The sequence below is a fragment of the Ornithodoros turicata genome, chromosome 4, assembly GCF_037126465.1.
Source record: "Ornithodoros turicata isolate Travis chromosome 4, ASM3712646v1, whole genome shotgun sequence".
Classification (NCBI taxonomy): Eukaryota; Metazoa; Arthropoda; class Arachnida; order Ixodida; family Argasidae; genus Ornithodoros; species Ornithodoros turicata.
The window spans coordinates 61,096,603-61,106,919 of NC_088204.1; the positions used below are offsets into that span (position 1 = coordinate 61,096,603).

Here is a 10,317-nt window from a genome sequence, read left to right on the forward strand (position 1 = left end):
AGTCTGTGAAACGCAAACAAAAAAGTCTAACACGATATGCTTTTGTAATGAAGATCACTGATGATGAGTAAAGAGAATATACGAGTTCAAGTTTATTCAATATTTTATATCATTCATTATATTATTCAACATTTTATGTCAAGTTTATACAACATCAAGTTTATTCAAGTTCAAGATTTATTTCTTGCACTTATGCGTTTCAGGATACAATGAACGTGCAGGCAGGTCGCAAAAGACTACATTTATTGTTTTGTGACCTTGCTACAATGGCAATATATATTTTAGGAATGACAATGGTCAGGTACGCTCTGTAAATCTGTAGCACTCAATTTTAGGTTGGAATGAGCAATGAATAGCAACTTCCCTCCTGATATTTTCTCATATATGCTAAATTTTAAATTTAATGTGATCGAATATGTGATAATATAATAATAATATATAAGAATATAATATGTGATAAATGAATGTGATCAACAGTAGATGTAAACAACATGAGTAGCCAGAGAAGTGCATTCACAATAAACAATTTTCTTCTTATAGCGTATATGTGCATGCCTATTAACTGAAACAATTATCACAGTTCCCTGACAAGTTTTAATTTCTGAGAGTGTACTGTAGAGGCTGCTTAGATCTACAACAGTTCATACAAGGTATTATATACTGTGAATGCCTTTAAAAATCCCATGTGACACATATGCCTTTACTTTCTGGAGGTGCTGTGGTAGTCAAAGTTTGTGGGCATTACGCAGGTTATGCACCCATTTCTTGAGTATGTCGAGGCAGCTGTGAAGTAACCTGCATTGATGATGATTATTCCAATTTTTATGGTGCATCGACAACAAAGGAAATAATACATCAGAACATTGGTGGGGGTGCAACCAGTTAAAAATGAATATGTTGTTTAATAAATGCATTGGACAAATGTTAAAACATCAGTTTAAAACATGGTTTACAATCCCTGTATCTTCTAAAAATTAAAAAGATTAAAAACTGTTCTAAAAAGAATATGGGGAACTCTTCTAAAAAGAATTATAATCTCTAATTATTATATTGCTGGGTGAAGGAGCCTAAAGTCTAAGGTGTGTTTCTGATGTGAACATGTAAGAAAATATGCAAAACTGAGAGAGGCTAACCACAGTGCGTGCACTGAGGTTGTTCCTTCCTGTAAGGTAGAAACCAGTGAATGAGGAACGTGATACTTACCTGTACACCCAGCCGTATCACACTGCACAGATTATTCACTGGGTAGCCCTCATGACGAAACCTGTATTGAGAGACCACTTTTGCCTTAAAAACTGCTACAAATAGCACGACACGCTACAGATTATTACTATCGTAACAAGCTGACGATACAGCTCAGACACAAAGGCGTTATTCAAGTCGCGCCACACCACCGTTACGTAGGATTATTTGTCACAAATCAAACCAAGGCACAAAACAATACCAATACATGAAAAAAGGTGACAATCTTGGTCTCATTATGACGTAATACCGAACTTGTGCGCGAAGGTAATTGAAAGAAATGAATGTGGCACTTGCTTCCGCAGAGAACACCGTGTACCATGCTAGCAATGCATGCAAAAAAGCGCTCGAGTGCTCGCACATATATTGATGACAACACTACCTGTGTAGTGTAACATGTTCTTTCAAGCATATTATGCACTCAAACTGTATTTGCCGCCGGGTAAAATGCAAGTCTACTCGATTGAACGTCGGAAGAGCGATCAAGCAACCTGCATCCAGTGCTCGTTTTGGACAAAAAAACACTTCATAATGGTCAACTAAATATACAGAATGGGCGCCTATTTATTCCTTGATGAAGAGTGACTCACCTGTATAAATTTAGGCCCTGTAACCTTGCCAGTACGGTTGGTACGACCGTAATTGCAAGAAGTTGCCATGATCGCTGCGACGACTGTTGTGGGTACAGTAAGATGGCCGCCGGTTTCTTCACGCTCGCGCTCCCAATCTGCGATCCAGCCTTTTACAATCGAGACCAGTGGTGTGGACCACTGATCTCGATTGCAAAACAATAAATGTAGTCTTTTGCGACCTCCATGCACGTTCATTGTATCCTGAAATGCATAAGTGCAAGAAATAAATCTTGAACTTGAATAAACTTGATGTTGTATAAACTTGACATAAAATGTTGAATAATATAATGAATGATATAAAATATTGAATAAACTTGAACTCGTATATTCTCTTTACTCATCATCAGTGATCTTCATTACAAAAGCATATCGTGTTAGACTTTTTTGTTTGCGTTTCACAGACTGGGTACACGAGGGCCAAAATGACAAAATCACAACTGTTTCAAGCTCCAAATTGTCCTGTTGCAATTTGAAGACCATACGTGGAGCTGCATTTTTTGGAACATGCTCCACATAACAAGCATGACAAAGTCAGCACTGGATAGCAGGACCCCATCCCCAAGCAGCTTTTCTCACGCTGCAGTTGTATTCAACAAAAGCATGTGAGTGCTGGAGAAGGACATTCAGTTTGGCACAACCGCGCCTGCAAATAATCAGAACAAATAAAGGAAGAAGCAAACAAACATAGAAGGGCTGTACTTCAAAAAGAGATAAGTCCTGTGTCTCAAGGAGGTGTTACCACTTTCTAAGTAACTTAATTAATTAAGCTTACATCACTACCTGATTAACTGTTCTAACGAGTGTGATCTAATTGCGTGAAGTAATTATTTGGGCTGCTTCGGTGTGTCCATATTTGCGAGGCAAAGCACCGCTGTCGTTTACTAAAAGACTCTTTCTAAGGTGATGCTTGATATAAATCATACTAAACGCATACACGGCTAAAACAACGGCTGTGATTCTACAGAACGATCTCTTTCTGCCATGCGAGTATATCTTTTCCCGGACCGTTGTTTATGGAACAATTTTTGTCCAGAACGCAGTACGGGATATTATATACATGGTTGTTGTTAGCCTTATCTTATCTTATGTTATATTATGTTGTTAACCTGTCTTATTGAAATATTGGCTGGGAAACGTGCTGTAGTACAATCCCCAGCGCTGCACTGCACTGACGGTCTAGTTTCGGAATGCAAAACATAACGTAATTAAGAATCGAACGGCAGGACACCTGTGAAACACTGTTAGGATACATCAGTATACTGGCACCTTACAAAATTGTGTGATGACAAACAACGATCGATGCTAGCAGCGCAATAAATACTCACAATCTCTGTTGCCTCCCATTGTTTTCTATGGGCACACACAGCACTTCAGGGCCCACCAACATGGCGGCCCGAAGGCACGCCTCTCCCCCACGAGCCTCTCTCCCATGCGCGATCCAGCCTTTATACATAGAGATCAGTGGTGTGGACTCATTCTAGCGTCACTTGAACGTTTTCTTCATCTTCCTCACATTTACATTTTGAAAGGTGGCTTTGCGACATCCTCTCCCGTCGGGCAAGTGTTGACTCATTGTACCTCCGCTTCAACGTTTTCTTTCTCTTCCACACACTTACATGTTGAAAGGTGGTTTTGCGACATCCTCTCCCGTAGGGTATGTATCGACTCATTGTGCCGCCGCTTCAACGTTTTCTTCCTCTTCCTCACATCTACATTTTGAAAGGTGGCTTTGCGACATCCTCTCCCGTCGAATGAGTGTGGACTTCGCTTCAACGTTTTCTTCCTCTTCCTCACATTTACATTTTGAAAGGTGGCTTTGCGACATCCTCTCCCGTCGAGTGAAGGGCAACCTCCATGGAGCGAATGTACAGCGAAAAAGTTGCGAACTTCGCTCAGCGTCGGACGCCCTGCGCGAGGCGTCAAAAATGTGAGCGTCCGCCGCCGATCTGCACATGCCAGATATTTTCGCCCAGCGTCCGCGATTCCGGAAGCGTCAACTGCAGATGAACCAATCAAAGTGCTCTTCCGCTACGAATCTACGCCAGATCGCCTGCACGTGGTCGTCTGCTCTCGTGAATCATCGTCGTCGTCCTCTTCTTCCAACTGGATGCTGTCGTCTGCTCGCTGTTTCGCCAACTGCATCGTTAGAACGTGAAGCGTGAACCGCATGGCCCGAAAAACTCGCCGAAAACGGGCCGAACCGAATTCGGAGCCGAACTTTTTTCGTGCCCCACCCGGATGGAGGCGAAGTGCACGCCGAAATTCGGCCGAAAACTGTCATGGTTGCTAAGTTCATGTGCAGTAACTGTCTCGTTACATATATTGTGTATGCGCTTACTTCGACAGTGTTTTTGCGTATTCCTCCTTAAATGAGTTTTTATGCTGTGTTAAATTTCCTGCATCGCCGTACTACGCTTGGTAAGGTCGAAAATATGAATAGAACTTTCCAGATGCGAAACTGTGGCGCGACCACTTGCCCTCTTCATCGTTCTCGATTACTGCGTTCGCGTTTACCTAACTTTGCATTGCGAATTTGCGATTATTCTTCCAAATACCGATTTCTCGCTTCGTGTTGTTGGACGACCATGGAGAGAAGACGACGGTTGCTGCTGCTGAGGGAAATCTTGCTTCTAAAGCAACGGCAGCGCATGTACCGCTCTTCGCGGGTCCGCCCTGTATGGAGAAACAGGAAAGACGAAAGCGAGTACTTCACTGCGGTACGTTGTCTTGTTTGTTGTGCTCATGACAGAGATAAAATCCTCCCTCTACGCTTTACAGATGAAAACCATGAGAGAGACGAACCCGGAGCTTTTCTTTAAGTTCTACAGGATGACTCCCGAGCTGTTTGACAAGCTCCACGAGATGGTCAGGGCACAGCTCACCAAGCAGCATTGCGTGAGGGAGCCAGTTTCTTCCGGCGAGCGCCTCGCCATGACACTAAGGTAATGTGAAATGAAGATACTGGCCTCAGTGTCAAAATGCTGCAATTCAACGCAATAAAAACAAATGATGTACATGAAAACATGCAGGTACCTCTCCTCTGGCGACCCAATACAGGATATTGCTCTCAGCTTCAGGGTCGGGGTGGAAACAGCTCGTGAGGCGATCCATCTCACGTGCCAGGTGATTTGGGATACCCTCTCACCATTATACATGAAGGTAACACGCAAATCAACAATTCCTCGAAGACAAGTAAAGATGCTTGTTTATGCATGCAGTCGTCTGGATAGTTGTTTATGTTACTGTACTTTCATGGCTTGGCATCTAATCTCATATGTATGGTATTGGTTTTCCAGCCTCCCACCGAAGACGAATGGAGGAAAATAGCGGATGACTACTGGCAACGTTGGCAGTTTCCAGCATGTGTAGGTGCCGTCGATGGCAAGCACATACAGATAGAATGCCCAAAGAAGAGCGGGAGTTTGTTTTTTAACTACAAGGTACTTACACACAGCTTGCAGCTTTTTGTGGACACATAAGAGCATACTTCTCCACTTATTTACACTGTTTGCATATTTTGCACATTTTTGTCCACATTGGTGTTGATACACTCTTTAAAAAAGGGGGACTTTTTGGGGAGTGCACCCTTGCCACATATAGTATTAGTCGCTTTGGAGTGTTCGATTACTCACCAGTAGGGAGGTAAAGGGTTTTAAGGAACAATAGGAAAATGCTGTTCTACTAAAGTTGCAGAAGTTATTGCGGTGTATCCTTAAGGCCAGTTCCCACATATAGCGCTTTGCTTCATTCAACCGTGATGTCGCGGAAGCTGAGCTTTCGATCACTGCTTCCGATCACTCTAAGCAGCAAGACAGGAAGGCGACGATGACGACGTGAAAATGGCCACGAGTTTCATCTGCCAGTGCATGGGTGTTTGGTTATATAGTTTGGTATCGCGATCACAACATCAAAAGTGTCATCCCCAGTGACCTTCAGTTGTTCGCGAATCGAGGGCATGGACCATGTTCGTGACCACTAAATTTCGCAAATTGTGGGTGAGTCACTGAAACCGGATTCCGGAGGTCGCGTCTGTTGACGCTTGTGGAAGAAAGATCCAACGGGAAAAAAGATCCATCGGGAAAGAACATCCAACGGGGTCACGTGACAGATGGAAAAAAGATCCAAAGGGAAAATAGATCCAAACGAGAAAGAAGATCCATGCGGAAGAAACATCCATAGGGAAAGAAGATCCACGCGGTAAAAAGGTCAATAGGGAAAGGGAATGGGATCAAGCCTCAGAGCACGCATCCGACATGAAGTGGCATGCTGCGAGGTTCGAAGCCACTGCAACAGCTCTGCCAAACTGGGGTGCCGCCTGTCGAGTTCGTGGTTCGAGGCTCGGTATTCTTGAATTGACCCCATATGTCTTTGATGATAGCATTTTCGATCCAGAAGCTCTCGAAGTACCAGGAGAAGTACCGGGTGATCGGAATCTCTTCGACTGAACTGATGGATTGTCATTCGGACAGGGAACCAGCAGACGGCTTGTTGGCGGTATTAGCGGTATAGGCGGTATTTTTTATAACATCTTCCTTGCAGTTTACATATTAAGGCTACAGTCCCACTAATCACCCGAAAAGTGTCATTTTCACTCAAAGGTTACACGGCTTCTCGGCAACTTACGTGAAATATGTTGGTACCGTTGGAAAGCTTGTTCTTTGGGCAAGCTAAGCCAAGAACTCGTTTTTTTTTATGTGATGATCAGCTGTGGCGTTATAAAGCGAGAAGGACGACCATATCTTCCATTTTTGGTGTTTTTCAATCAAGGATGATGCGAACACGAAAAGAGATAGCGCTGTCAATCTTTTTTCAAAGTGACGTTGCACAGTATACAAAGGATAGTCAAGAACTTTTTTTCTCGCGTATAGCGTCATTAATTGATTATTGCCTATCAAATTTAAGAAAAAAACGCTACTTTTACACTTGCCATAAAAAGCTATTCTGTACTTATTCTCGGCTGAAAATATGATCAGCGGGCAGGTAATTATCAGCAGGAGTGATGTCCAAAGTTTTATCGCAAATGAAAGAATAATAAATAAACTAGCGTGGTTCAAAATCGCACACAGAAACGCAGAAAATATGGTGACAAGCGCCACCTGCCGTACGCGTTTGAAAGAAGCGGCAGCTTCGCGTTGCAAGAGGTTGCCGAGAGATGGCACGGGTTCCTATGTGCTGATCACGTGATCAGCGTAACAAATCGTGCGCAGAAATAAATACAACTATATATGCAAGACGCAAACGAGAAAACACATGAAATTTGTAAGTACAACGTGATCTATTCCGTGACATGAGAATATTCAGTTATGTCAATCCGAGATAACAGCTAATTTGTAGCTTGAAGCATAAAGTAATTATGAAGTTGAGTCTTAAGGACATGTATTGATGTGCTGCTTTGTATATGCACTGGCAATGAATTCCATAACTTGACAGCGTAATATTGAAAAGAAAAGTAGCCGCAGTTGGTCCTTATCTTAGGTAAACCTAGAGAAAACGGTCGTAGTTTCTTAGAGGCATGGTACATTCACGACTCTTCAGAGTAATAAATGGTAAAGAACGTAAGTTGTTTCTCAGTTTGTAAACGATGGTACATAACCTGCGCTGAAGTAAAACTTTTACGTCAGGAATATTGAACAATTTAAATGCAAAAGTAATACTTCCATTATTTGGCGTAGCTAACATCGCTCGTAATGTCTTTTTCTGGGTAACATGCACAGGCTTTTAATTGTGGAATCGTATGTTAGGGCATAGCATGCGATGCCATAGGAAAGATGGCTTTGAACAAGAGACATGTAAACGCTTCTTAGAACTCGTAACGGCACGAGGAACCTCAACTTGTTTATTGCATAAGTACCCGCGTAAACTTTGTTGCACACGTGTGACACAATTCCTGCGCAGTCACACCTGAAAAGCGATTTTACAGAAAAATATTTCTCGCATATAACTCGCACTGATAAAAGTACCGCATTTTTCTGTGTACAAGCTCCGTTATATATAAAAAAAGTTCTCTGAAGAAGTCCTGTGCAGGATGATGACGCGCGCATCTAATGTCAGGATGATGACATTAGATGGCGCGCAGGACTTCTTCAGAGACTTTTTTCAATGTATAACGGCGCTTATACACTGAAAAATACGGTCGAAAAAATACACCGTTAGTCTTCCTTTCTGGTTTTCGGGCCATATGATCATTTGGGCCTTCTGGGCGTTAGGGCCTTCTGGACACCTTATCCTGTCCTGCTCATATGACCCAAATGCGCAAAAGGCCCAATTTTTTTTCGGGTCTTATGAACATTTGGACGTTTTGGTCACTTGGGCCTTATGCACACTCGGGCCATATGAGATATAACCGAATATTTTGGCCTTCTGGACACCTTACCCTGCCCTTCTCATTTGACCCAAATGCTCAAAAGGCCCAAATTTTTTTTCGGGTTTTATGAACATTTGGGCGTTCTGGTCACTTGGGCCTTGTGCACACTTGGGCCATATGAGATGATACCGCAGGCAGCACCATACATAGGACGGTGTGAATGTTTGGGTTTTTGAGCACCGAAGCCAGTAATCGTATATCCTATTCCATTTCCTAATCAAATATGGAATTCAATGTTCGAATTCCAAATCGAATTGATGCGTCTACTAAATTGACAAACTGTACAGTCATGGGCCTCCCGAGATGTGATACCGCTAGATATATTGAAATATATTTTTGCCTGTCAATTTTGTTGCTTTCCCCCCGCATTTTATTTCCCTCTTTACACATCACACCTCTCGTCATCTCACAAAGCGATAACACGCATCGCAGCCAAATAGAAAAAAAAAAGTTATCTTCACCTACTAGTCACGGCCGCTACTATGCGGAATACGGACAGGTTACATAGCGTATAATTGTCGACTTCCCTATTTTACTTCGGTTATGCCATTCCTTTGATTCTTATCATTTTGTGTGCGTACTGTGAGTTGAACTTCTAGTTTCAACAGAAGTGGTAATTTCATAATTCATTTCAAGAAATCCTGTTTCTGTAAGCTGTATTGAGATAAAACTGCTACCGATCGGCACGTGAACAGACTCTTCACAGCTGACTGCCATTATTTAGTATTTGCGTCCATTTTTATGACGGTTGTTTGACCATTTTGCGTTTGAGATATATATTTTTTTATATCTCAAATATATTATATTTTGCACAGTCTTCGTCACACGCTACGCGCGCGGCAGCTACCCCCGTGCTACTCAAACCACGAAAGCACCAAAAATCAACTCGAGGTCTTGCACGACAGTTTCAAAAGGCTTTTACGAGACAATGCTCCCTTCTACACACGTATAAACACCGGGTACGGTGGCATACAGAAGAGACTCAAGGTCAAAGGGTCCAGTCGGGAGAATCGCGCGCGGTTCTCCCTAACGGGGTCATCCACGAAAACCGCGACGGTGGCGCCCCGCCGTAGCAAGTCCGGAAGTAAATTCAAGATGGCTACCGTGAGACCGTAGCCTTAAGGATATTATTACTTATTATTCTAAAAATATTGATTGTGAAGAATTCATGAAATACAGTAAGCAACAACAATAACAACGAGTGCTTAGAGTACTTCGTTTTCGGGTTAAACCCAATTTTTCACGATAGTTCCGTACCGAACAAGTTTTCAAGAATTCGGATAAAACCCGGTATCTACCCGAAATTCTTGTGGTCCTTCAACTTGTCGTTCTCCTTAAACTGTCGCAAAAGTAAATCATACCAGCCAAGAGCTATTTGTGACAACCTATTTGTCCTCTATTTATGATCACCTCCTGCATGCAAAGACGAGCTTTTGTGGAGCTCGGGCAAGTGTTTGACTACCGCGGTCATTCACTGCCCTAGTTCCGGTCGGAAATATAAATATTCTTGCTTCTCGTCCCCGTGTCACAGCAGCGGCTTGCTTCATATGCCATTCGTCTCACCCGAAACTTCCCTGGTGACATATCAAACAGAGATCATGGCGTCCGATTTCTCCCCGAATTCTCGGTTGTAAATATCACCCGATTTTTCCCTCCCGAATTTGAAAAATCATAAAACCGGAAAACGAATAACCCTGCTCGGAATGCTTAAGTGACGGCGATGTAGTGGGATGTTTCGTGCTGAGGCGGCAACCTATTGCATTGCTTGAGGGGTGATGGTGAATGATGATGAATGTTCAGAGCTCACGCAGGAGCCCTGTTGCTGTTAAAAATGTGATGAGGGCTTGAAGAGCTCGTAGCTGATTCGCTGGGTTGGCTGGAGGCAGGGGTGAATGCAAACCATGCCGTGGATAGGTACTACATTACTTCTCAGGAGGAAAACATGTACGCAAGGAGCCATGTCGCAATATGAACTGCAACTGTACAACACAAAGAAGTTCCAACGTGGTCACGTGACAGAGGGAATAAAGATCCATACGGAAGAAACATCCATAAGGAAAGAAGATCCAAGCGAGAAAG

The 10,317-nt window shown here is 42.9% G+C and overlaps 1 long non-coding RNA gene across 1 annotated transcript; it reads left to right on the forward strand.

Moving 5' to 3' along the window:
* The first annotated feature begins 3,934 nt into the window (after nucleotides 1–3,934).
* Nucleotides 3,935–5,308, forward strand: LOC135393264 (uncharacterized). Its single transcript, XR_010422561.1, has 4 exons — nucleotides 3,935–4,591; nucleotides 4,653–4,816; nucleotides 4,904–5,033; nucleotides 5,171–5,308. It is a non-coding gene; the product is annotated as an uncharacterized LOC135393264 (long non-coding RNA).
* The last annotated feature ends 5,009 nt before the right edge of the window (nucleotides 5,309–10,317 follow it).